Raw genomic sequence first — 27,467 nt, forward strand, 5'->3', positions numbered from 1 at the left:
CTCCGGTGCGGCCTCGCGGGCCGGGGGAGGAGCCCCGGAGCGCCCGGCCCCCGAGGGGCGGTGGCGACGACGGGGCGGGGCGCACAGAGCCCCCACGGGGAGACTGGGGGGCCGCACCGCGCCAGGTAGGGGCTGGGGACCGGCCGAGCGCTCCAGAGGGTGGGAGGGGTGAGGAGAGGCGGGGGTAACCCTTTACGCAGCCACTGCGCGCCCCGGGAAGAAACAGGTTGTCCCCCTCTTGACTCAACTACCCAAAGGCGAAAAGCCTGGGTTCCTACTTAGGAAGGACCCGGGCTCCCAGCCTATTCACCAAAGGCCCCAGAGCCCGTGGCCCCTTGGCAGCGTTTCGGGAGAGTCGTGTGGGCTGACAGCTCTTGGCTAAACTAAGGGTGACCGTCGGGTGACATAGATGTGGGCTTGCAGCTTCAGTGCCTGCACTGTGGAAGAAGGAAGCAGGAGCGTGGGTCACGACGGACTAGAGCCTAGTGAAGACCTTGATCGTGAACTGGGCTAGGTCAGTTTAACGACAAACGGAGAAAGGGTAGCACGCCTTCCTTGGCTTAACGGCGATCTCTTCTAGAGGTCGTGGTAGATTACTTTCTAACAAAGATGACCCTTGCGGTAGCCATCAGTTGGATGGCCTGTAGGCTTGGTACAGCACTTTTGGTAGAGCGGAAGGGCCTCCACGTCTTGGGAACAGGCATTTATTTAAAAACTCAGTTTTAAATCGGATTCTTTTAAAAAAGGATCATTGGGGCGCCTGGGTGGCTCAGTCGGTTAAGCGTCCGACTTCGTCTCAGGTCATGATCTCATGGTTCTTGAGTTCGAGCCCTGCGTCAGGCTCTGTGCTAATAGCTAGCTCAGAGCCTTGAGCCTGTCTTCGGAATCTGTGTCTCCCTCTCTGTCTTTGACCCTCCCGTGCTCCCGCTTTCTCTCTCTCAAAAATAAATAAAAAACATTAGAAAAAAATTAAATAAAAAATAAATAGAAAAGGATCATTGTTGAAAATTAATTTGGACCCTAAAGTAAAACGTATATGAGTATCATAAATAAGAGTTCCTCTTCTTAGGGAAACGAGCCTTGCCCCATCTCTGCACCTAAGATTGGATTTGTCTAGAGGTTCCGTGTGGCAGCCACCAACCCTGTAAGACAGCTGAACACTTTGAAATGTAACCAATCCAAATTGAGATGTGCTTTAAGTCAAAGTACACTCTAAATTTTGAAGATCTCAAACATTTTTTTATTGATTACACATCGAAAGGACTTGAAGATACTGGATTTAATGTGGCCAGTAGAAAAATTTAAATTACGTTTGTGGCCTGCATTCAATATTTATGAGACAGCTTTAGTCTATACTTAGGGATTTGGGCTGTGTTTTGGCAGTTCTGGATTCTTACCAGGAGGTTTGGGAATAGAAAGACCGAACATAGGGCTTAGAATTCACCAAACTCTCTTCAAGCACTACGTCACAGCATCCATCTCCCCTTTTCCTCTTGCCTTCAGTATCTCCTGCAGAATTAACCAAAAGCCTAGCTGAAAAAATAGTGAATTGAAGTTTCTTTGGTATGACTTTGTTGGTGGAAAAAACCAATAAAATAATGAGAATTTCATACCTGGGAAGGAGCTTTTTCTCTGGTTGTGAGAAATCTTCCTTCAGATGATAATGAACAATTTCTGGATGAAATTCTAAATTGTAAATACTCTCTTCCCCAGTTTTCTTTGAATGTAGAAAACATGAGGTTTGGGGGTTTTTTTTAGACTTCTCTTTAGATTGCTTTTGGATATTCAAAATCCACTTATTTCAAACTGAATGATAGCACTTAGGTTTTGAAAACAGAAATAATTAGAACTTCCAATCATATTGTGTGTGTTGCCAATGGCAAAATCTAAAAAAACAAACTGAGAATAATAGTCGTAGAGATCTATTTGATATGAGGATATGTACTCTATAGTTTGAAACGTTTCTTTCTTTAGACCCTTATATAGGTTTGTCTTTCCTACCAGAATATACTCACTGCAGTATGCCACAGATTGATAAGAAGGAAGTAGGGAAATTAGAGGAGGATTTTTTAGTAAACTGACCCACCTAAGAATCTCTTAGCCACACCTGTATCTTCCACAGCGGTGACATCTGACAGCTCTTTGCTTTCTAGGCACTCCAGGCCCATGGCGAGGACTAACCTTGGCCATGGGGACACATTCATCACCAAGACAGTCCCTGTTCCCTTTTTGCAAAAGCCTGGGAACCCTCATGTTCCTTATGTTCTGTTCCGTGAGCTTCTACTGCAAATTTAAGAGAGGGGCATGTTTTCTTCAGCTCTTCTCTTTCCTACCTGCTTCTAAAGATGCAGGAATTTTTTGTCTGTTTTAGGGGATTTACAGCTAAATAACCAAGATGCGTGGTACAGCAAAAACATGGAGAAGTTAAAAGGCTTCTCAATTCATGCAGTAAATGTCTCCCATGTTTCTAGCACTCCGAATAGAGCATAAGACCCTACCTTCACCCTTGGGATCTTATTTAGGAAAGGTTTTCTCAAATATGTCTACATTGAGGATTCAGTTTAGGCAGAACAAAGATACCTTTTTTTCTGTCCTAGAACCTCAATATTTTTTGAGTTGTCTAATGTTTTTTTGTTGTGTTGGCTTTTTTCCTGGGTGTTTTTTTGTTTTGGTTTGGTTTTTTTTTTTTTTAAACAGGGAGCTAAAATAAAACCAGTTATTTCTTCATTAAATATTTTAAGTGTTTTCTCATGATAGTGTCACTCCACGCAGATCCATTTGCTCTGTCTGGCAATCCTTACTGTTAGCCACTTTTAACAGAAAGGAAGCAGAAATGTTTTTTTCTAATCCTAGGAAGAAAATAATGATTTGTAGATTTCTTGGGATATAATATGTAGCAGTGTTGAGCTATTACAGTTCTAACCCTTAATTTGAAAATGAGTCCTGCATATTACTGGTGAGGAAACAGACTTAGATCAAAGCCAGGGTCAGTGGGTGGAGTTATCTTGCAAACTCAGGTGTGTCTGGTGGCAAGGTTTGTGCTCTCAGCTCCTAGGGTACACTGATAATCTTAAAGGATCTTTTCTGGGCCCATGTTTATAAGTAGGTAATTTGAACAGTAGACTTTTTGTTCCAAAAGGCAGAGCTACAGGCCCTACTTTTCAACTCTGTTTGCTTACCACAAATGATTTCGGGGAGGGGAGGCATCCTTTGAATTACTGCCCCCTTTTTTTTTTTTTTATCCCAGTGTAAAGAAATTCCAGTGACGGGGCGCCTGGGTGGCTCAGTCGGTTAAGCCTCTGACTTCGGCTCAGGTCAAATCTCACGTTCGTGAGTTCGAGACCCGTGTCAGGCTCTGTGCTGACAGCTAGCTTAGAGCCTGGAGCCTGCTTCCGGTTCTGTGACTCCTTCTCTCTCTGCTCCTCCCTGTCTCATGCTCTCTCTCTCTCTGTATCAAAACTAAATAAAACATTAAAAAAAAAATATTCCAGTGACACCCTTAAGCCTCTAAGCTTTAGTGCATAGATTTCCTTTTAGGCCTGTGTGGTCCAGTAAAGTAACTAGCCACAAGAGGCTGTCTATGGAGCATCGTCACGTGGCTAGTCTGAATAGTGCTGGAAGTGTAAAATACTCGCCAGATTGTAGAAACTTAGGACAAAAAGAATGTGAAATATCTCATTCATTTTGAGAATATTGACTGCATATCAAAATAACAATAATTTAGATATATAAGGTCAAGTAAAATATTAAGAGTAATTTTATCTCTTTTATTTTTTAAAATTATGTATGTAGCTCTCGTATTTCTGTTGGATAGTGCTATTAAAACAAGCATGAGCCTAAAGTAAAAACCCAACCTGGTAGAATAGGTGTATAAATAAATATTCATCTGGTCACCATGGAAGCCTCTGTAGAATTCCAGTGCTGCTGCTTTGCACAAAGCATTTTGGGGATGCTTTTGAAATTCCGTGCCAATCTTGAACTTCATTGGAATGTCAGCTTCACTTCATAGTTACTTGAAACGATTTTCTAGCCATTCAAGTCTGTTGAATTTTAAAGGAGCCAGCACTCAACTTGGATTTATCAGTGTTGATTTATTGATTTAAAAGTCATGCCTTCAGGACGTCTGGGTGGCTCAGTCCGCTGAACATATGACTCTTGATTTCGGCTCATGGTCCCAGGGTCTTGGGATCAAGCCCCACATCAGGGTTCTTGCTGAGCATGGAGCCTGCTTAAGATTCTCTCTCTTTCCCTTTGCCCCTCTCCCTTACTCCCTCTCTCTCTTTATAAAATTAAAAGTCCTGCCTTGTAATAAATCTTATATGTTTAATAAAGTTTCAGATTGTCTTGTTATTTAGCATGTTTATAGCCTGAAACTTCTTGTCAAGTTTTCAAAGTATTTTAGCCTATGTAAAGTTAGTCGCTTAAAATACCAAGCCTTGGGGAAAAGACCAAAAATAAGTTTTAAGGTATGTTTGTATTTTTAAAACAAGTTGTGTTCCTCACTGAAAGGTAAAAATAAATTTAAGACCATTTTCCAACATTTTCTTTGGTGGAAAAAAAGGAAGAAAATAATCAAGAAGAGATGCTCTTGGAAGACTTTCTTTTTAAAGTTAAACTACTAACAAAATATTTTCCCAAATCCATGAGTATAAAAATGCACAGATTTGACTGAGCCCATGAAGTACTTTGGTTAGGCAGAATTTAAAATGTATATTTGTTGAAGATGCGAAGTAAAAGACCACACAGTCTTCATGCGAGTTTGCTTTTAAAACAAAATTTGTTTCCTGGAAAATATAAAAGTAACTTTTTTATAAACTGATGATGTACTTGCGTCTCTCTCTTCTTTCGCTACAGCTCGATGAGGAATTCTGGCAGTATAACACCTTCCAGTACTGGAGGAACCCTCTGCCGCCTATCCATCTGGCGGACATCGAAGATGTCAGGGCCGACAGCCTGACTCAGGGCAAGAACGAAGTGGTTGAGATCGACATGGAGCCCTGACCTGCCGGAAGCAGCTGAAGAACAGGTTTCTCCACATTTGCAGAGACCTCTCTCCAGTGAATTTACATATTCTTAAGGAGAATAGTTATTTTCCATACTTGATGTGATCCCATTCCCAAACCTGGAAAATGAGGAAAAGTTGTTTTAAAGATAACATGCCTATAGTCACTACTGAAACTCCCAGAAGGCATTCGTCAGGAGGATAGTGCAGTTAGAGGGGAAGTATTTTATATATGTACTCTTCAAGAAAAATTTATGCTTAGATTCTAAATTTGAAAATACCGATCTAAAAAAGAATTCTGGCAGTTTTAGAAACAGGTGGGAAACACTCATATGTTCCTCTTGTCTGTACCAAAAAATTAATTTATGGTACATGAAATGAATATTGTTTTATAACTTATTAATAAAATGCTTTCTAGTACATCAAATTGACTCTTCTTAGTTGAACAAATAGCTGACTTAAACATCTATGCAAACTTAAAATACAGGGGTGGGGACTCATAAAGGCGGTATAGTTTGAAAAGAACTTTCTCAAATGTAAAGTGTGACGTAGTGAGAATTTCAATTTGGGTAGCATGTTTGCATAGATTCCAGTATTTGACTTTTGTTTAGCTGTGCTCTGGGGAATCAAAAATGGATAGAGAGCAATGAGAAGTGAGGAGTCTTTTCCCTCCCCGTTTTCCCAGGGTAAGAAGAAAGAAGTTTAGTTGTATTTCTTAACTTCTTGATTTTTGAATTGCTTTGAGGGCATGGTTTTCATTGTTTATTACTTCAGACTTGTAGTTCTCAACAATGACTACACTTCAGAAATCTTTCAGTCACACTCGAGAGATTCCCATTTAATTGTCCAAGACGGACCTTGGATATAGCTATTTTTTTAAGGGCCAGTCCTCCTTTTCCCCAATCCGAATGTGCCGACAGCTTTGAGAACCACTAGGCTAATGGTAGTTTTTCCTGTTTAAAGGAGATAACTAATTTGAGATGAAACAGCACCTGTTAATTAGCTTTGTTTTTATTTCACTCTATTGATTGATTTGTTACAAGTAAGTTATTGTGTTATTACTATTTCACTCTTAAAAAAAAAATAAAGCAGTTTGTTTGAGTTGAGTATCAGTGATTAAGTTAATTGACTTTTGTACTATTTCCAGAATGTTGGCAATGTAATCGAGTAATCCATCCTTGTACATGTTTTTGTTGTTAATGACAGTAGATCCCAAATGCAGAAAGGATGATAAACACCAGCGAGAGAGCAGTGACGTTTTGTGTACACCGTAGGATTTAAGTATGAGTTGACGTTAGTCAGGAGACATTGTGGTTAAGAGTTAAGACTTTGGAGTCAGACCTGGTTCAAAGGCTTGTACTGCCACTTTCTAGCTACGTGACTAACGTTAAGCAAGTTATTTTTCATCGCCAGGCCCGAGTTTCCTTCATTGTAAAATGAGAAACAATAAATAGTATCTACCTCAAAGAGGCTATGTTTCTTGTCAAGCGATGGACCTAAGTACTTAACCTGCATCTTGTTCAATTCTCATAATCTTACTGTAGGTACAAAATCATAATTAGAATAAGTGTGCTTTTTGTAGTTATGCTTCATTCCGCTTTAAGTTGCCACTAGAAGTTTCACGGTACGAATTGGAATTAAAATAGTAAGGACGGCAAGCTAGTGGGGAAGCAGTTACATTACTGTGGGAAAAAGGGAAATGGTTAACTTTCCTCCCCTTCTGTTTGACCTGAGACTAAGGAAGATGTCCGGTTTGGATCATTACTCTTCCTGGTGCCTAGAACAGTGTGTGTCACATAAGAGACAATAGAAATTGCATGAGCGAATTAATAAGTGACCTTCCCTCTGATGGAAAGGCGAATGCCAATGGTTTCCTAGGAATGTATCTTACAAAGTTAGGCATTCTGCCAAAGAAGTGCATACAAAAGATGTGTTGCAGAGATTGAATAGTAAAACATTGGAAACCTGAAGACTAAGACCTGTCCAGCTAATGAACTATAGGAAGCGGTCATTTACTTAAATGAGAAATTTCATGCAGGTTTGTGAATGAGAGATTCAAAGTGCAGCTCAGGCGGAAGGGGGAGGGATGATGGTCATGGAGAGGGGCACTTGTGGGGAAGAGCACTGGGTGTTATATGGAAACCAACTTGGTAATAAACTATTAATAAAAAATAAAACACAAAGTGCAGCTCAGATGCAGGTGCCTGGCTGTCTCCGTTGGTAGAGCTATGTGACGCTTGCTTTCAGGGCTGTGGTTCAAGCCCTACCATAAGTGTAAAGCATACTTAAAAAATGAGTAGCTCAGATAATTTTTTTTGAGCATTATATGTCAACATACAAAACTAAAGTACAGAGAGTCAGGGAAACTATTTGCTGTCAATATGTTGAAATCAGGCTAAACATTTTTATGCAGGTGTATATACTTTAAACATTTCAACGTGTTTAATATGTAAAATATGAATTTATATGTAAAGGTATATACATACATATCCATATGTATATCCTTTTAGAAAAAATGATTAACTCCAGATAATTTGGCAAAACTGCATAGTGGATGAAATAAGATGGAAACTTAAAGGTAGGTATACACTTTACCCAGATTCCCTAATATAACGTCTTATGTTACCACAGTACAGTTATGAAAATGAGGAAATGAAAGTTAATATAAATCTGTAATGCTATTATGAGGATATGGAAAGAATGACTTATGACAGTTCTTAAAAGAAGTAAAAAAGTGTGCAAAATTTATAGACTATTCAAATTTTACCATCATCTCGCTAACCTTTTTCTGGCCCAGGAGTCAATCCAGGGTCCCATGTTGTATTTAGCGGTAGTGTCTCCTTTAAAACAATTCCTCGGAATTTCTTTGCCTTTCATGACCTTGGTACTTTTTGCAGAGTACTGAGCAGTTATTTCATAGGGTAGCCCTCAGTTTTGGTTTGTCCGACATGTCTCATAACCAGGCATTTTTGGTGAGAACTCCAGAGAAGAGATGTATCAGTGCATCAGACCAGAAGGCACTGCGTGTCACCTTGTCTTGTTTTTTGGTGATTCTAACTTCAATTACTTGGTTGAGGAGGTGTCTGGCAAGTTTCTGTGTTATGAAGTTAATATTTTCTCCTATATAATAATTATCTTCTGGGAAGATACTTTGAGACTGTAAATATCCCATTTCTCATCATATTCAGCACATAAATTATAGGATCTGTTGATTTGTACATGAAAAACTTGGTCTAGTGTATGTCAACTTTCTGGTGTATGGTAACTTGCTATTTTCATTATGCCTTCTACATCTATTCTTTGGAATTCATTAAACCGTGAGCTTTCCTTTCACCTTCATTTTTTATTCAGTGATTTATATCAGTATAGACTTAAGGGCATATATTTTATTCTATGAGTTACAATCTGTTATTTTGTTGTAGAAATTGTTACAACAGATTTGGCCACTGGGGGGCCATTTAAGTTAGCTTTTCTGCCCTTCCCCATTTTTTTTAACGTGTTATTTATTGTGTGAGTGCCAGTTAACCTTGGCAATACACTTCTGCATCTGCAAGGTTAATGAATGGAAATTATGCCACCTGTGCACCACTGTGTTTTTCACTGAACAGTCTGAGCCTTGGCATCCTCTTCAGAAAACAGGGACACAAATACCTACCTAGAGGAGCAGAGTGGGGATGAGATGATACAATCACTGTGCAGAACCCAAAATGGGCACCAAATATATATGTCTCTTCTTTATAGTCCATGAAATGCACTTTTTTGCTATCTCTCTGATAGGTAGATAGGTAAGACTATTCATGATCTCTGACAATACCTGAAATTGAGGCAAACACTAAGGTCACTTCCAAAGAATTCTGGAGTCCACAGACCTGACCGATAGTGTTCTCGTAATTTATATTTATTGATTGCTAATATCTTGTGTCTTTTTGCTACATCCTGTGGTAAAATTCTACAGGGGACCCAAAGATTCCCAGACCACAGTGTATCATCCAGTCATTTGATCAAACACTAATCTGAGGAATTTGCAAATGTAAAGTCCCAAACCACTTCATCGTAAGATGAAATGACCCAGGTGAATGTGACTTAATCATATGAGCCCTTTAAAAATATGGGTGGAGGGGTCAGAGACAGAAGACAAGTGCAAAATGTGGGAGGGATTCAATATAAGAGCAATTCTCCTGGCTTTGGAGATGAAGGGAGCCATCTGACCAGAAGCTAACAATAGCCTGTAAGGGAGGAGGGTGAGTTCCAGCAGCCAACCCGCAGGCAAACAGCAAACTCAGTCCTACAACCTTAAAGATCTGCACTGAGCCAACAACTTGCATGAACATGGAAGTGGATTCTTCCCCAGAATTTTCAGAGGAGCCAAGAAAGCCTAGCCGGCACCTTGATTTCAGCTTTGTGACACCCTTGAACAGAGATCCTGCCAAGTGGGACTTCTGACCTACAGAACTGTGAACTAATTGATATTTTTTGGGTTTTTTTTTAAATCCTAAGTTTGTGGTAATTTGTTATGCAGCATTAAAAAACTAATGCAGACTATCATTTTCAGCATTTCCGCACCTTCTCACACAGATGTTCTGTCACACATTTCTCTTGTGATATCTTCACTTTAGTCTTGATTGGAATCATTTCTCCAAACAGCCCTGGTTCTGTTATTAGACAATGGTACTTAGAAATGAAGATCTGGGTGCAAAATTGCTCACTGGTACTGAGTATCACTGCTTCTAGATCTTCTCAGCTGACAAAACTATAAAATATATGTGTATTACAACTATATGTATTTCTACATCTATCAGTATACTTGTGTCTAAATCTGTATATATACCTTAAAAAAACATGAGTGCATACGACACTTGCAATCCCCATCCAACACCAGTGTTCATTATAATTTCCCCTCTTTTTTTAAGTGTATTTATTTTGAGGGGCACCTGGTTGGCTCAGTTGGTTAAGCGTCCGACTTCAGCTCACGACCTGAGCTCACAGTTAAAACAGTTCTGGCCCCGCGTTGGGCTCCATGCTGACAGCTCAGAGCCTGGAGCCTGCTTCAGATTCTGTGTCTCCCTCTCTCTCTCTCTGTCCCTACCCCAATCATGCTCTGGCTCTCTCTCTCTCTCAAAAATAAACATTTGAAAACATTCTTAAAATTTATTTATTTTGAGAGAAGAGGGTGTGTGCACCATGTTCCTGAAAGGGGGAGAGGGAGGGGAAGAGAGGGAGGGAGTATCTGATGGGCTCCATCCCACAACCTGTGAGATCATGACCTAAGTGGAAACCAAGAATCAGACACCCAGTAAGCACCCAGGCATCCTTTATTTTTAACTGCTTTGAGAAGTAGACGTCATATCCCCTATTCATCTCTTTGCTCAGTCCTCAAATACACTACTGCACCAAACATGCCTGCTGGTGGGAGTAGAATATCTATGTATACTTCCTTTTGTGTTTAGCCTTTGGCTATTCAATTAATATGTTGTTTCCTAAAGGTACTTAGGTTGGTTATTTATTTGTAATACAATTGGAGTCATTTGTTTCTGTTTCTATATCAGTTTTGACTCCTGATCTAAATTTTTTTTTTTTTGTAAAACATCGACATGGTGGTTCTCTGAGTCAGAACTACACAAAAATGTATAATCAGAGAAGTGTCACTCACCCTAACTTCCCCGTTCTCATTCCTCTGTTTTCCTTACTTTATTCCCCTTGTGTCTATAAGTAAACAATCTCGTTAGTTTCTGGTTTGTTCCAGGGTGTGGGTTTTGTTTTGTTTTGTTTTGTTTTGTTTTGCACTAATGGACAGATACATGTATAATTTCTTCTTTATATATTTATAACTCATAAATTAATTATAAAACTGTGATTCTAATAAATGGGTAATGGACATAGAAAAATAGTTTACAAAAGAAAAATAAGCATAAGCATAAGATAAACATTTTTGCTTAATTGTGATCTCAAATATTAAGAACCTATTCTATACAAATTGGCAAAAGTTGTAGATAATGCTTTATTTTTAGCAAAGCCTCTGAAAAGCAGTTTGGCAATATGCTTTAAGAGCCTTATCATAATCTTTGAACTAGTTTTCATTCTGTATCTAAAAATATATCCTAAAGGATAATCAGAAAACTAGATGCAAATTCGCCCATCACTGTAGTAGTAAATTAGAAATTTTTAAAAATAGCTTTTAAGAGAATTGATGGATAATTAAAATATACATGATATAGTGAAATCATAAATTGGTATTACTAAGAGTTTTAATGGTAAAAATGCTTAGAAATAAAGAAAAAATATATAACTTTCAGAGAGCTAATCAAACTCTATCTTCCACTAATTACAACTAAGAGCCCAACTAAAATACACCTCTGGTCTCTAAATGAATGCATTACTGAATAGGAAATGGAAGTCAAACTTGGCAAAGCAATTCATAGAGAGTAAAGTTTTATGGTTTTATTTTTTAACTTCTCTCCCAGCTTTGAACCAAGAGTAATCACCCAATAGAACTCCACTGGCCGACATGGGCAGCCTAAACACTGAAAGAAACCTACCTTTTTGGCCAGAAGACCAGGAAAGGGAGCTGCTCTGAGCAAGAGTGAATTCTGGGGATGAGAGAGCTGGGTAAGTGATCCCATAATTTTGTATATAAACTGGCACTAGTCCTGGGTTGATTCCTTCTTTTTTTAAAGTTTAAAAATCTTTATTTATTAGAGAGAGAATGAGAGAAAGAGCAGGGGAGGGATAGAGAGGGAGGGAGACACAGAATCTAAAGCAGGCTCCAGGCTCTGGGCTGTCAGCACAGAGCCCGACATGGGGCTTGAACTTACCAACCACAAGATTATGACGTGAGCCAAAGTCAGATGTTGAACTAACTGAGCCACTCAGGTGCCCCAGTCCTGGGCTTATTCTTGAGGGACACATTCAAGAGACAGAATGAGAGCTGCATAGCAAAGACTAAGCCACAGTAGAAACTTATGCTCTAATCCCTCCCTCACTAATGTCTGAGTGATGCGTGCATGGGACAGGCCCAAAGCACCATAGTCAAGGATTTTAAAACTGAACTGACCTTAGAACTCTGCCCATGGGAGAAGAGATAGCACTTACGATCTGAACCTAACTGTGTTGAATATCTACTTAAAAAAAAAAAATGAACATCCTCTAGAAGATTTTGATGAGACCAATAGTCTCACAAAGTAATTATTCAAAACACAATCCAAAATACTTGATATGCAAAGAATAAAAAAAGAATGTGATCAGTTGTAAAAGGAAAGGCAATAGTCAACATGCAGTCAGTAAAATTGAAAAATGTTTTCAAAGACATTCAATAGATGTCTATTGCAAGGTGACCCAGATTGTTAGAAGTACCCAGAATTTTAAAGCATCTATCAAAACTGCTCCATAAAGAAACACAACTGAATGAAAACATAGAATTTCTCAAAAGAAATATAAACACCAAGAAAAGAAACAAGTGAAAATTTTAGAAGAGAAAAATACAATACCTGAAATAAAGGATTCAGTAAATGTACTAGGTAGCAGAATAAAGATGGCAGAGGAAAGAATCATTGAATGTCAAGATGGATCAACAGAGATTCTCCAATCTACAAAAGAAGAAAAGGGGTCCTGCATGGTGGGTTGAGTGCCTGACTCTTGATTTTGGCTTGGGTCATGATCCCAGGGTGGTGGGGTCCAGCTCTGCATCAGGCTCTGCCCTGCGTATGAAGCCTGCTTGGGATTCTTTCTCAATCTGCCTTGTCCTCTCTGCCCCTCTCTCCCTTTCTGTCCTTCTCCCTCTCTGCCCCTTTCCCTCTCCCTGTCCCCTGCCTCTCTCTAAAATGAAGGAAATGATGGGGCACCTGGGTAGCCCAGTTCTCAGAGTGTCGACTTCTGCTCACATCATGATCTCACAGTCAGTGAGTTTGAGCTCTGCGTCTGTCTCTGTGCTGACAGCTTGGAGCCTGGAGACTGCTTTGGATTCTGTCTCCCTCTCTCTCTTTGTCCCTCTCTGCTCCTGCTCTGTTCTATCTCTCAAAAATGAATAAACGTTAAAACAAACAAACAAATAAAGTGAAGGAAAGGAAAAAATAAAGAAAAAAATGGAAAATGAGCAGAGCTTCTACAACCTGTGGGACAATAGCAAAATGTGTGTATATTTGTGTCACTGGAGTCACAGATACTATGAATGACTTTATTCCTATAAATTTGACAACTTAGATGAAACGGATAAATTTATTCAAAGGTATAAATTACCAAGGCTTATTCAAGAAGCAATAGATAATCAGAACAATTCTTTATTTTTTAAAATTTTTAAATTTATTTTTGAGAAACAAAGCATGAATGGGGGAGGAGCAGAGAGAGAGGGAGACACAGAATCTGAAGCAGGCTCCAGGTTCTGAGCTAGCAGCACAGAGCCTGATGAAGGGCTCGAACCCGTGGACCGTGAGATCATGACCTGAGCTGAAGTCAGATGCTTAACCAACTGAGCCACCCAGGTGCCCCAGTTCTTTATCTATTAAAGAAATAGATGAAAGAAACCTACTAAAGAAAGAAAATAAGAGGAGCTAGTAAATCATGCAGCCACTCTGGAAAACAGTGTGGAGGTTCCTCAAAAATTTAACAATAGAACTCCCCTATGACCCAGCAATAGCACTGCTAGGGATTTTCCTAAGTGATACAGAAGTGCTGATGCATAGGAGCACATGTACCCCAATGTTCACAGCAGCACTGTCAACAATAGCCAAATCATGGAAAGAGCCTAAATGTCCATCACCTGAGGACTGGATCAAGAAGATGTGGTTTATATATACAATGGAATACAACATGGCAATGAGAAAGAACAAAATATGGCCATTCATAGCAAAATGGATGGACCTAGAGGGAGTCATGCTAAGTGAAATAAGTCAGGCAGAGAAGGACAGATACCATATGTTTTCACTCATATGTGAAACAAGAGAAACTTAACAGAGGACCATAGGGGAGGGGAAGAGGAAAAAATAGTTAAGGAGAGGGAGGGAGACAAACCCTAAGAGACTGTTAAATACTGAGAACAAACTGAGGGTTGATGGGGGTGGGGGAGAGGGGAAAATGAGTGATAGGGATGGAGGAGGGCACTTGTTGGGATGAGCACTGGGTGTTATACGGTAACCAACTTGACAATAAACTATAATTAAAAAAAAAAAGAGGAGCTAGTTAAAAATATTCTAACAGTAAACCTCCAGACATACAGGTTTTCAAGAAGTCTACCAGACATTAAGATAGAATATAATCTCTCTTAAGAAAATAAAAGAGAACCCTTTTTGATTCATTTTATGAAGTCAGCATTACCCTGATACCACAACCAGACATATATTACAAGAAAAAAACACTACAGGTCAATACTTTTTTTTTTTTTTTCCCAAAAGCAAAGGGCTTTATTATCATTACAGGCTCGGCTGGAACTCGGGCTCACAGACTTCACCAACGCAGTGGATCCGTGCTGAGAGCCAGGCCAATACTTTTTATGAACGTAAACACAAATGAATGTAAGTGGACTGAATACTTCAATCAAAAGATATAGGATGCCAGAATGGATTAAAACACACACACACACACACACACACACACACACACACACACACACAGACACAAGACTCATGTATATGCTGCCTATAAGAGCCTCATTTTAGACCTAAAGACACCTACAAATTGAAAGTGAGGGGTTGGAGAAACATTTATCACGCAGATGGATGTCAAAAGAAAGTCAGAGTAGCAAAACTTACATATATCTCAATAACAAAAACAACAGGTATTGATGAGGATGTGGAGAAAAGGGAGCCCTCTTGCACTGTTGTTGGGAATGCAAACCCATGTAGCCAGTCTGGAAAACAATATGGAGGTTCCTCAAGAAGTTAAAAATAGAACTGCCCTATGACCCAGCAATTGCACTACTAGGTATTTATCCAAAGAATATAAAAACACTAATTCAAAGAGATAGATGCACTCCTGTGTTTATAGCAGCACTATCAACAATAGCCAAGTTATGGGAACAGCCCAAGTGTTCAGTGTCCATCAGCTGATGAATGGGCAAAGAATATGTGATATACACATGCACGCACACTCACACACACACACACACACACACACACACACACACATATACACACACACACTGGATTATTATTCAGACATAAAAAAGAATGAAATCCTCCCATATGCAATGATATGGATGGAGCTACAGAGAATTATATATGCTAAGTGAAATAAGTAGAGAATGACAAATACCATATGATTACACTCACATGTGGAATTTAAGAAACAAATGAGCAAAGGGGGGAGAGAGAGAGAGAGCACCAACCAAGAAACAGATTCTTAACTGCAGAGAACAAACTGAGAGCAGAGGGGAGGTGGGTGGGGGGTGGTTTAGGTAGGTGATGGGCATTAAGGAGGGCACTTGTGATGAGTACTCGCTATTGTATGGAAGTGTTGAATCACTATATTGTACACCTGTAACTAATATTACACAGTAGGTTAACTAACTGGAATTCAAATAACAACTTGAAAAAAAGAAAAGGATAATATAAAAAAATAAAATACATACTCCCCTCTGACCTACTTGAATGAGTTGGATAGATACAAACATTATTCTTTTGTACCTGTATTAAGCTAATTCTGATTTTTGTTTGTTTTGTTTTGGTGCTTAATCTAAGTTAGAATGATGTTGAATATTTTAGTTGAGCTTTTCTGAGACTTAATGAGTCTTTTGAACACTTGGAATTTTTTAAGTAGTATTGCTCTCCATAAAAGTGGCTCTATATTTTTAATCACCTCTTTAAAATATGTTGGTTTACCCTTTGGAAGAAAGGTAGTAATTCTTAGAATTACAAAGGGCATTATTACATGATTCTGTTATGCTTATTAAAATTTGAAGACAATATTTTTATTTTTATTAATGTGATAGGTTTTTCTAAGTAGAGCTTGTAAAACTGCAGGTGCCAAAATGTAGGCGTATCCAATAATGTCAAATGTCATTCCAACCCTAAGCTTTACAGGCATCATTTGACTATTGTGTCCTATTGTTAATCAAGCACCTGTGAAGTCTTGCAGGCGAAGGTGTTGGTGTCACACATGACTCTATCGGTTCGTAACTACATCTATCAATTAGTGTTCCCCCTATTTCTCCCGCCTCTCACTCACCACCTCTGGCAACCACCAATCTGTTCTCTGTATCTGTGAGCTTGGTTTGCTAATTTATTATGTATTTAATTTATAGATGCAGAATGTAAGAGAGATGATACCATAGTAAAATAAATAAATAAACATTAAAAAATAGTGAAAAAAAGATTGTTTCCCTATCTTGGCTATTGATAAGGAATGCTGAAATGAACACAGAGTTGCATATACCTTTTTGAGTTAACGTTTTTGTTTTGTTTGGATAAATACCCAGAAGTGAAATAACTGGATCATATGTAGTTCTATTTTATGTATTATTATTTTTGTTCTGGGTAGTTGAATGTCTATTTATTTTTATTATTTTTAAAATTTTTAAGTCATCTCTACACCCAACGTGGGGTTTGAACCCACAACCCTGAGATCAAGATTCACACACTCCACTGACAGACAGGCACCCCTAGTTTTTTTTAAAAAACATTTTATTATTATATTTTTATTAGGTAAGCTCTCTCCCCAACAATGGGGCTCAAACTCAGGCCTCTTGAGATCAAGAGTTGCTTGCTCTGCTGACTGAGCCAGCCAGGCCTCCCTAAACTGTTGTCAGAGTGGCTATATCATTTTACATTCCCACTAGTGAGGTATAAGTGATCTAGTTTATCCATATCCTTGTCAGCATTTGATGTTGTCCCTTTTTTATTTTATTTTATTTTTTAATTTTTTATTTAAAAAATTTTAAATTGACATCCAAGTTAGTTGTTAGCATCTAGTGCAACAATGATTTCAGGAATAGATTCCTTAATGCCCCTTACCCATTTAGTCCATCCCCCCCTCCCCTAACCCCTCCAGGAACCCTCTGTTTGTTCTCTATATTTAAGAGTCTCTTATGTTATTGTACCCCTCTCTGTTTTTATATTATTTTTGCTTCCCTTCTCTTATATTCATCTGTTTTATATATTAAAGTCCTCATCTGAGTGAAGTCATATTATATTTGTCTTTCTCTGACTAATTTAGCTTAACATGATACCCTCTGGTTCCATCCACATAGTTGCAAATGGTAAGATTTTATTCTTTTTGATTCCCAAGTAATACTCCATTGTACATATATACCACATCTTCTTTCTCCGTTCATCCATTGATGGACATTTGGGCTCTTTCAGTACTTTGGCTATAGTTGATAGAGATGCTATAAACATTGGGGTGCATGTGCCCCTTCAAAAAAGCACACTTGTATCCCATGGATAAATACCTAGTAGTGTAATTGTTGGGTCATAGGGTACTTCTATTTTTAATTAAAAAAAATGTTTTTAATGTTTTTTATTTATTTTTGAGAGCCAGACAGAGATAGTGCGAGCAGGGGAAGGTCATAGAGAGAGGGAGACACAGAATCTGAAGCAGGTTCCAGGCTCTGAGCTGTCAGAACAGAGCCCGACGCAGGGATCGAACACATGGGGCTCGAACACAGGAACCGTGAGATCATGACCTGAGCCAAAGCCGGCCACCTAGGCGCCCCATCTATTTTTAATTTTTTGAGGAACCTCCATAGTGTCTTCCAGAGTGGCTGCACCAGTTTGCATTCCCACTAGTAGGGCAAAAGAGATCCTTTTTCTCTGCATCCTTGCCAACATCTGCTGTTGCCTGAGGTGTTAATGTTAGCCATTTTGATGGATATGTGGTGCTATCTCATTGTGGTTTTGATTTGTATTTCCCTCATGATCAGTGACATTGAGCATTGTTTCATGTGTCTGTTGGCCATCTGGACGTCTTCTTTGGAGAAGTGTCTCTTCATGTCTTTAGCCCATTTCTTCACTGGAGTATTTGTTTTTTGGGTGTTGTTTGGTAAGTTCCTTATAGATTTTGGATACTAACCCTTTATCTGATATGTTGTTTGCAAATATCTTCTTCCATTCCTTGGTTGCCTTTTAGTTTTGCCATATAGTTCTATTTTAATGTTTAATGCTTTTTTCCATAGTGTCTGTACCAATTTACATTCCCACCAACAGTGCACAGGGGTTTCCCTTTCTCCACATCCTTGCCAACACTTGTTATTTCTGATGATTCATGTTAAAGAGCTTCTTTTCATGCACCTAGTGGCCAAGATATGTCTTCTTTGGAAAAATGTCTATTCAGATCTGCCCAATTTTTAAATTGGACTTTTTTTTTGCCATTATGTTGTTTGTGTTATTTATATATTTTAGCTATTAGCCCCTTATCAGATATATGCTTTGTAAATATTTTCTTGAAATCAATAGGTTGCCTTTTCATTTTGTTGATAGTTTTCTTTACTGTCAAAAGATTTTTAGGTTCATGTTGTCTCACTTGTTCATTTTTGCTTTTGTTGCTTTTGTTTTGGTGTCAGATTCAAAAAATTATGGCCAAGTTTTAGGTCAAAAATTTTACCACTTACGTTTTATTCTAGGGTTTTTGTACTTTTAGGTCTATTTTCAATTCTTTAATCCATTTTTTAAAAACTTCTAAAAGTAAGTGGTACTCCCAATATGGGGCTTGAGCCATTAATCCCACAATCAAGAGTTGCATTGCCCGGCCAGCTGGGCCAGCCAGGTGCCTCTAGTCTTTAAGAGTCTCATGCTCTACTGACTGAGCTAGCTGGGCAGTTATGGTGCCTCTAGGCTTTAATCCATTTTGAGTTCATTTTTGTGTGTAGCGGAAGACAGTGGTTCAATTTCATCCTTTTGCATTTGGCTGTTCCATTTTCCCAGTACCATTTATTGAAGTCACTTCTCTTTTCCCACTGTATATTTGTGGCTCCTTTGTTGTAAGTTAATTGACCATATATGCATGGGTTTATTTTGGGGCTCTCTATTCTGTTAATCTCTGTGTTTGTTTTATTATGCCATTACCATGCTGTTTTAATTATTATAGTTTTGGTACATTCCCTCTTATACCATCTTTGTTGAGAGTTTTTTTTTTTTTAATAAATGTTTGTTAAATTTTGCCAAATGCCTTTTCTGCATCTATTCAGATAACCATACATCTGGTGGTGATGTATGATATTGACTAATTTGTGGATGTGGAACCACCCTTGAATCCCTGGAATAAATCCCACCTCATCGTGGGGTATGATTCTTTTAATGTATTTTTGAATTCAGTTTGCTAATGTTTGGTTGATTTTCCCATCTGTATTCATCGGAGATATTGACCTGTAATTTTCTTTCCTGGTGGCATCCTTGTCTGGTTTTGGTATTAGAGTAAAACTGGCCTCGTAAAATAAGTTAGGAAGAGTTTCCTCCTATTCTAGTTTTTGGAAGATTTGAGAAGGAATGTCTTTATTCTTCCTTGAAAATTTGGTAGAATTCACTTGTAGAGTTGTCTGGTCCTAGACTTTTGTTTGTTGTGAGGTTTGTGATTACTGATTCAGTCTTCTTGATGATGATTTACATGTTCATATTTTTCTATTTCATTATTATTCAGTGTTGGTGGGCCTACATAGAAATTTATCTATTTCTTCTAGGTTATTCAATTTGTTGGCATATCATTGTTCATACCAGTCTCTTATGATTCTATGTATTTCTGTGGTGTCAGTTGTAAAATCTTTCATTTCTGATTTTATTTATTTGAGCCCTCTCTCTTTTTCTTGGTGAGTCTAGCTAATGAGTGGTCAAAGTTTATCTTTTCAAAGAACTAGCTCTTAATTTCACTGATTTTTTTTCTGTTGTCTCTTTAGTCTCTCCGTTTTATTTATTTCTGCTCTCATCTTTGTTATTTCCTTCCTTCTATTGACTTTGAGCTTTATTTATTCCTTTTTATCTGATTTCTTGAGGGAGAAAATTAGGTTATTTACTTGAGAGCTTTTTTGTTTTTTGAGGTAGACATTTATTGCTTTGGAATTGCTTTTGCTGCATCCCATAAATTTTAGAATGTTATATTTCTATTTTCATTTGTCTGAAGTTATTTTTGATATTTCCTTTGATTTCCTCACTAACCCATTGGTTATTAGGCAGCATGTTTAATCTTCACATATTTGTATATATTTCATTTTTCTTCATGTAATTAATTTCTAGTTTCATACCATTGTCAGAAAACATGCTTGAGATTATTCCAATCCTTTTAAATTTATTAAGGCTTATTTTGGGCTGTCTGGGTGCCTCGTCAGATAAGTGTCTGACTTAGGCTCAGGTCATGGTTTTACAGTTCATGATTTCAAGCCCCACATTGGGCTGTCTGCTGTCAGCACAGAGCCTGTTTTAGAACCTCTGTCTCCTCTCTCTGCTCCTCCCCTGCTTGTGTTCTTTCTCTCAAAAATAAATAAACATTTAAAAAATAATTTAAAATTAAATAAAATACTTAAAAAAAAGACTTGTTTTGTGGCCTAACATATGATCTATCTTGAAAAATGTTCTATGTGGACTTGAGAAGAATATATGTTGTTTTTGGATGGAATATTCTACAAATATCCGTTAAGTCCATCTGGTCTAACATGTCATTTAAGGCCAATGTTCCCTTATTGATTTTCTTTCTGTATGATCTATGCACTGAGATAAGTAGTATTAAAATCCCCTACTCTTATTTTATTGCTGGCTGTTTCTCTTAGGTCTCTTAATATTCATTTTACATGTTTAGGTTTTCCTATGTTGGGTGTGTAAGTATCTACAAATGTAATATTTTCTTATCGACTTGAATATCATTATATAATGCCCTTCGTCTCTACAGTGTTTGTTTTAAAGTCTTTTATCTTTTCTGATACAAGTATAGCTACTCCAGCTTTCTTTTCTTTCCATTTGCATAGAATATCTTTTTCCATCACTTCACTTTTATTTTTATTTAAAAAAATTTTTAATGTATATTTATTTTTGAGAGAAAGAGAGACAGAATGCAAGCAGGAGAGAGGGCCAGACAGAGAGGGAGACACAGGATGGGAAGCAGGCTCCAGACTCTGAGTTGTCAGCATAGATCCCAACACAGGCCTCCGACTCACGAACCGTGAGATCATGACCTGAGCTGGAATTGGATACTCAACTGAGCCATCCAGGTGCCCCTCCAGCCTTCACTTTTAATCTGTGTGTATTCTTACATCTAAAGTGGGTCTTGGGGCACGTAGGTGGTTTAGTCAGTTAACTGTCTTACTCCTGATTTTAGCTCAGGTCATGATCACATGATTGTGAGATCAAGCCCCAAATGGCACTCTGTATTGATAGCCCAGAGCCTGCTTGGGATTCTCTCTCTCCCTACTCGCCTGCTCATTTTCTCTCAATAAATAAATAAATAAATAAATAAATAAATAAAACACAGTGAATTCCTTCCAGGCAGCATAGAGAGTTTTTACATCTATTCAGCCACTTTATGTCTTCTGATAGTAGAATTTAGTGGATTTACATTTATTTATTTATTTATTTACTTTTTCAATTTACATTTAAAGTCATTATTGATAGGTATGCACTTTTATCTCTCAGTGGTGGCTTTAAATGTAAATGGACTGAACTCATCATTTGGTTGTTTTCTGGCTGTTTTTTGTAGTTCCTCTTTGTCTTTTCCTTTGTGGTTTGATGACTTACTTTAGTCGTATGCTCATATTCCCTTTCTCTTTCTCTTTTGTGTGTTTGCCATAGGTTTTGTTTTGTGGTTATCATGAGACTTATAATAGCAACTTAAATCTAAAACAGTCTGTTTTAGGGGTACTTGGGTGTCTTAGTCAGTGAAGCATCCAACTTCAGCTCAGGTCATGATCTCACAGCCTATGAATTCAAGCCTCACAGTGCAGCCTGGAAACTGTAAGATTTAATATGCGGAGGCAGAGAGAAAAGAGAGAGACCAAGTTATGGAGCCAAGAAAGCCTTTATTGGGGTCTGTGGCCCCTAGGCGAGGTTCTGTGACTCGAGTAGGGGTTGAATCAGGGAAATTGCCCCCAGTACGGGAGGGTGAGGTAGTTTATGGGTGAAAGAGTTCCTGGTTTGGTCTTGGGAGGGCAGATTACCAAGTAAGGGCATTTTAGGGCCGTGGAGGGGTGGGATTGGTTGCCTCCTTTGTTGCGGGGTGGGGGGCTGCTGGAGCTTCGTGATTGGCTGTTTTCAAAGGGCATGGAGTTCTTCTCTGACCCACAGCAAAATGGCTGCTCGGTCACCATCTTAAGGTAACTCTTACAGAAACTGCTTTGGATTCTGTGTCTCCCTCTCTCTTTGTACCCTCTGCCCCAACCCCACTGCCCCTGCTCATGCTCTGTCTCTTTCAAAAATAAATAAACATTAAAAAATAAAAAAAAATAAAGCAGTCTATTTTAAGCTGATAACGACTTAAGTTTGATCCTACTGGAAAGCTCAACATATTATTCTGCCTGCCATGTATTAAATTTTTAATGTGACATTTTATATCTTTATATTTTATGTGTCCCTTACCTAATTATTATAATCATAGCTTTTAGTATTTCTGTTTTATAACCTTCAGGTTAGCTTTGTAAGTAATTAAGCAACTACCTTTACTATATATTTATCTTTCCAGTAAGCTTGATTCTTTCATATGTGTTCTTGTTACAAGTTGGTACATTTTCTTTTTAGCTTAAAGATGTCTCTTTAACAGTTCCCATAAGGCCAGTGTAGTGGTGCTGAACTCCTTTAGTTTTTACTTGTCTAGAAAACTCTTTATCTCACCTTCACTTCTGAATGATAACTTTGATAGGTATAGTATTCTTGGTTGGAAGGAAGTTTCTTCCTTCAGCACTTTGAATATGTCATTCCACTCCCTTCAGGCCTGCAACGTTGTTGCTAAAAAATCTACCTACAGTCTTATGGGGGTCCCCTTGTAGGTAAGAAGTTTTTTCCTTCTTCCTACTTTTAATATTCTCTCCTTGTCTTTAACTTTTGACATTTTAATTAAAATGTGTCTTGGTGTGGGTTCCTTTGTGTTCCTCTTATTTGGAATTTTCTGGGCTTCCTGGATCAGGATGACTGTTTCCTTATCCAGGTTAGAGGAGTTTTCTGCCATCATTTCTTCAAATAAGATTTCTGCCCTCTTTCCTCTCTCTGTTCTTTCTGGGACTCCTATAATGTGAATGTTAGTCTGCTTATTGTTGTCCTAGAAGTCCCTTAAGCTACCTTCACTTTAAAAATTCTTTTTTCATTGCATTGCTCTGATTGATTGCCTTCTAGTTAACTGATCTTTTCTTCTGCTTCATCTTGTTTGTTGTTGAACCCCTCTATGGTATTTTTCATTTCAATTACCGTATTCTTCTGCTCTGTGACTTCTATTTGGTATTTTCTCTTTTTTTTTTAAATCTCTTTGTTGAAGTTCTCACTGTGTTCCATTCTCTTCCCAAGTTCAATGAGCATCTTTGTGACCATTATTCTGAACTCTTTATTGGGTAAATTATTTATCTCCATTTCCTAAACTTCTCCCCCTAAGGTTTTAGTCTTGATTTTTTATTTGGAACACATTTCTCTGTTTCTTCATTTTGCTTTGCTCTCTGTGTTGGTTTCTATAGCCCATGAAGCAACCATTCTCCCAGTCTTGAAGGAGTGGCCTCATGTAGCAGATGAACCTTGTTATTCAGCCCTGCCTCAGCTCTTTGTTGTCTTTTAAACCTTTGTACTTGTCCAAGCAGTCTATTGTATTTTTAATAGCTCCCACGAGTTCAGGATGTGCCAAGAGCTGTCAGTGTCCCAGAGGAAAAGATCTTAACACCTAGATTCAGGCCAGCTGACAACCAGATCCTCGGGTATCAGCTGGTAGAATTCCCCTGGGATGCCATCTGGCCCAGGATTCTTATTTGTTGGGAAATTTTCTATAACCAATTCAATTTCTTTGCTGGTTATGGGCCTGTTCAAATTTTCTATTTCTCCTGTTTGAATTTTGGTAATGTGTGAGTGTCTAGGAATTTGTCCATTTCATCTAAAGTGTCCAGTTTGTTGACATTTAATTTTTCATTGTATTCCCTTATAATTGTATTTCTGTGGTGTTGCTTGAGATCTCTCCTCGTGTGTGTGTGTGTGTGTGTGTGTGTGTGTGTGTGTGTGTGAGTGAGTGATTTTATCTTTTGAGTCCTTTCTCTTTTTGAGAAGTCTAGCTAGGAGTTTATCAATTTTGTTTATTCTTTCAAGAAATCAGCTCTAAATTTTATTGATCTCTTCTACTGGGTTTTAAAAATTCTATATCACTCATTTCTGCTCTAATATTTATTAATTCCCTTTTTCTCTGTCTTTGGGCTTTATTTTCTGCTCATTTTCTAGCTCCTTTGGGTGTAAGTTTAGGTTGTATATTTGGGACCTTTCTTGATTCTTGAGATAGGCCTGAATTGCAATGTTTCCCTCTTAGGGCTACCTTTGTTGCATCCCAAAGGGTTTGGCCTGTTGTGCTTTATTTTCATTTGCTTCCATCTATTTTTTAATTTCTAATTTAGTTTCCTGGTTAACCCATTCATTTTTAGTAGGGTATTTTTTAAAAAATTTTTAACATTTATTTATTTTTGAGAGACAGAGACAGTGTAATCAGGGGAGGAGCAGAGAGAGAGAGAGGAAGACACAGAATTTGAAGAAGGCTCCAGGCTCCGAGCTGTTGGCACAGAGCCCAAAACGGGGCCCAAACCCACAAACCGCGAGATCATGGCCTGAGCCAACGTCGGACGCTTAACCAACTGAGCCACCCAGGTGTCCCTAGTAGGATGTTTTTTAACCTCCATGTACTTGAGGTCTCTCCAAATTTTTTCTTGTGGTTGATTCAATTTTCAGCATTCTGATCTGAAAATATGCATGGTATGATCTGAGTATTTTTGTACGTGTCAAGGGCTGATTTGTGATCCAATATGTGATTATTCTGGAGAATGTTCCATGTATACTTGAGAAGAATATGTATTCTGCTGCTTTAGGATGAAATGTTCTGGATATATCTCTTAAGTCTGTCTGTTAGAGTATGATGCCCTTCATCTCTTGTTACAGTCTTTGTTTTAAAAACAGTTTGTCTGGGGCACCTGGGTGGCTCACGGTTCGTGGGTTCGAGCCCTGCATTGGGCTCTATGCTGACATCTCAGAGCTTAGAGCCTCCTTAAGATTCTGTGCCTCCCTCTCTTTCTGCCCCTCCCCCACTCACGCTCTCTTTCTCTCTGTCTCAATAATAAATAAAAACATAAAGCATAAAAATAAAAAAATAAAATCAGTTTGTCTGATATAAGTATGGCTACTCCAGCTTTCTTTTGATGTCCATTAGCTTGATAGATGGCCTCTATCCCCTCACTTTCAGCCTGCAGGTAATTTCAGGTCTACAGTGAGGCTCTTGGAGGCAGCTTATAGATGGATCATATTTTTTTATCCATATCTTTTGGCTGGGGCATTTAGTCCATTTACATTCAGAGTGGTTATTGGAAGATATGAATTCAGTGTCATTGTGTTATCTGTAGATTCTATGTTTGTGGTGATGTCCTCTGGTCCTTTGTAGTCTTTGCTGCTTTCCACTCACAGAGTCCGCTTAGGATTTCTCACCGGCTTGGTTTAATGGTCACGAACTCCTTTAGTTTGAATTTGTCTGGGAAAGTCTTTCCTGCTCCTATTCTGAATGATAGCCTTGCTGGATTCCTGTTGAGCACATTGACTATTTCCTGCCACTCCTTATGGCCTGCCATATTACAGTGGACAGGTCTGCCACTAAACTTATGTGTCTACCCTTGTAGGTTAAGGACCGTTTGTCCCTAGCTGCTTTCAGAATTCTCTTCTTATCTTTGTATTTTACAAGTTTCACTATGATATGTCATGGTGTTGACCTGATTTTCTTTTTAAATTTTTAAAGCTTATTTATTTATTTTGAGAGAGAGCACAGTGGGGTAGGGACAGACAGAGAGGGAAGAGAGAGACTCCTAAGCAGGCTCCTTGCTGTTAGCATGGAGCCTGATGAATGGCTTAAACTCAGGAACCATGAGACCATGACCTGAACTGAGATCAAGAGTCAGGTACTCAACTGACTAAGCCACCCAGGTGCCACAGCATTGATTTTGAAGGGAGTACCTCTTGGACTTAGATGGCTGTTTCCCAGCCCAGATTAGGGAAGTTCTCAGCTATCATTTGTCCAACAAATCTTCCCCCACTTTTTCTCACTTTTCTTCTTCTAGGACTACTATGATAGTGATATTGTTTTCTTTCATGGAATCTCTTGGATCTCTAATTCTCCCTCCATAATCTAGTAATATCCTTTCTGTCTTTTTCTTCAGCTTCATTATTTTCCATAATTTTATCTTCTATTTCACCTACCCTCTACTCTGGTTGTTCAGTCCTCACTGTCACTATATCTAGTTTATTTTACATCTCAGGTATAGCACTTTAATTTTTTTTATTAAAAAAATTTTTTTAAGTTTATTTATTATTGAGAGACAGAGAGAGAGAGAGCATGAGCAGGGGAGGGGCAGAGAGAGAAGGAGACACAGAGTCTGAAGCAGGCTCTAAGCTCTGAGCTGTCGGCACAGAGTCCAACATGGGCCTCAAACTCACAAACCGCAAGATCATGACCTGAGCCAAAGTTGGCCACTTAACCACTGAGCCACCCAGGCACCTCAGAAATAGCACTTTAAATCATCCTTAATCCTTAGTTCTTTGGTCTCTGCAACAAGGGTTTCTCTGGTGTCTTCAATGCTTTTTTCAAGCCCAGATATTGGTCTTATGACTATTGTTCTAAATTTTTGTTCAGATATATCGTTTATATCTCTTTTGAGCAACTCACTGGCTGTGATTTCTTCTTCACCTTTCTTTTGGGGAGAATTCCTCCATCTTGTCATTTTGGCTAAGTTTCTGTCTTTTGGGTGGTTTTTTATTTATTTATTTTTTTTTCAAAGCCAGTGCAGCTTTATTGGCTCACACGGCGGACACTCTCATTGTCCAGCCCGCCCCACGCTTCCCGCCAAAACGCCCATAGCGCATGCCCGGAACTCCCTGCGGCCCTCGCGCGCCCTTCCGCCCCTTTTTGGGTGTTTTAAAAGTTTGTTATGTGACCTGCACCTGCAAGTACTACTGTATTAAAAAGGGGCCGAATGCTGCCCAGGGCCTGGCCCTGCAGGAAGTGCTTGTGGAGCATGTCACGTGCACTGTGTGGTTGTGTTTTGGCTGCTCCGTCCTCCCACTCAGTCCTCTGCAGCGCTCCTCCGAGCATACAGGGGGCAGTGTTTGGTCCTCTAATAGGTGTGCTTTGATTTGTTTGTTGGAGTAACCCTGGAAACAAAAAGGGGCTGGGGGAAGCCTGGTCCCAAAACAAAAGTCAAAGGATAGGGGAGAAAAGAAAATCAAATAGAGAATCAAAAGAAAAACTATAAGCTGATTACAAAAAAGTAGAAGGAAGGAAAAAAGCAGAAGAAAAGAGAAAAGATCTAAAAGAATAGAATAAAAAAACCTGATTAAAAACATATATATATATA

The 27,467-nt window shown here is 38.7% G+C and overlaps 1 protein-coding gene across 1 annotated transcript in view; it reads left to right on the forward strand.

The window, feature by feature from the left end:
• Positions 1-4,944: 4,944 nt before the first annotated feature.
• The window catches only part of TRPM6 (transient receptor potential cation channel subfamily M member 6), a 197,393-nt gene continuing 174,870 nt past the window's right edge, over positions 4,945-27,467 (forward strand). The window contains exons 1-3 of the mRNA XM_029919758.1: positions 4,945-5,026; positions 11,464-11,608; positions 14,410-14,505. The gene's annotated coding sequence lies outside the window, so the exon portion shown is untranslated. The remainder of the gene's footprint in view (positions 5,027-11,463; positions 11,609-14,409; positions 14,506-27,467) is intronic.

This window comes from Suricata suricatta, chromosome 13, assembly GCF_006229205.1.
Source record: "Suricata suricatta isolate VVHF042 chromosome 13, meerkat_22Aug2017_6uvM2_HiC, whole genome shotgun sequence".
NCBI lineage: Eukaryota > Metazoa > Chordata > Mammalia > Carnivora > Herpestidae > Suricata > Suricata suricatta.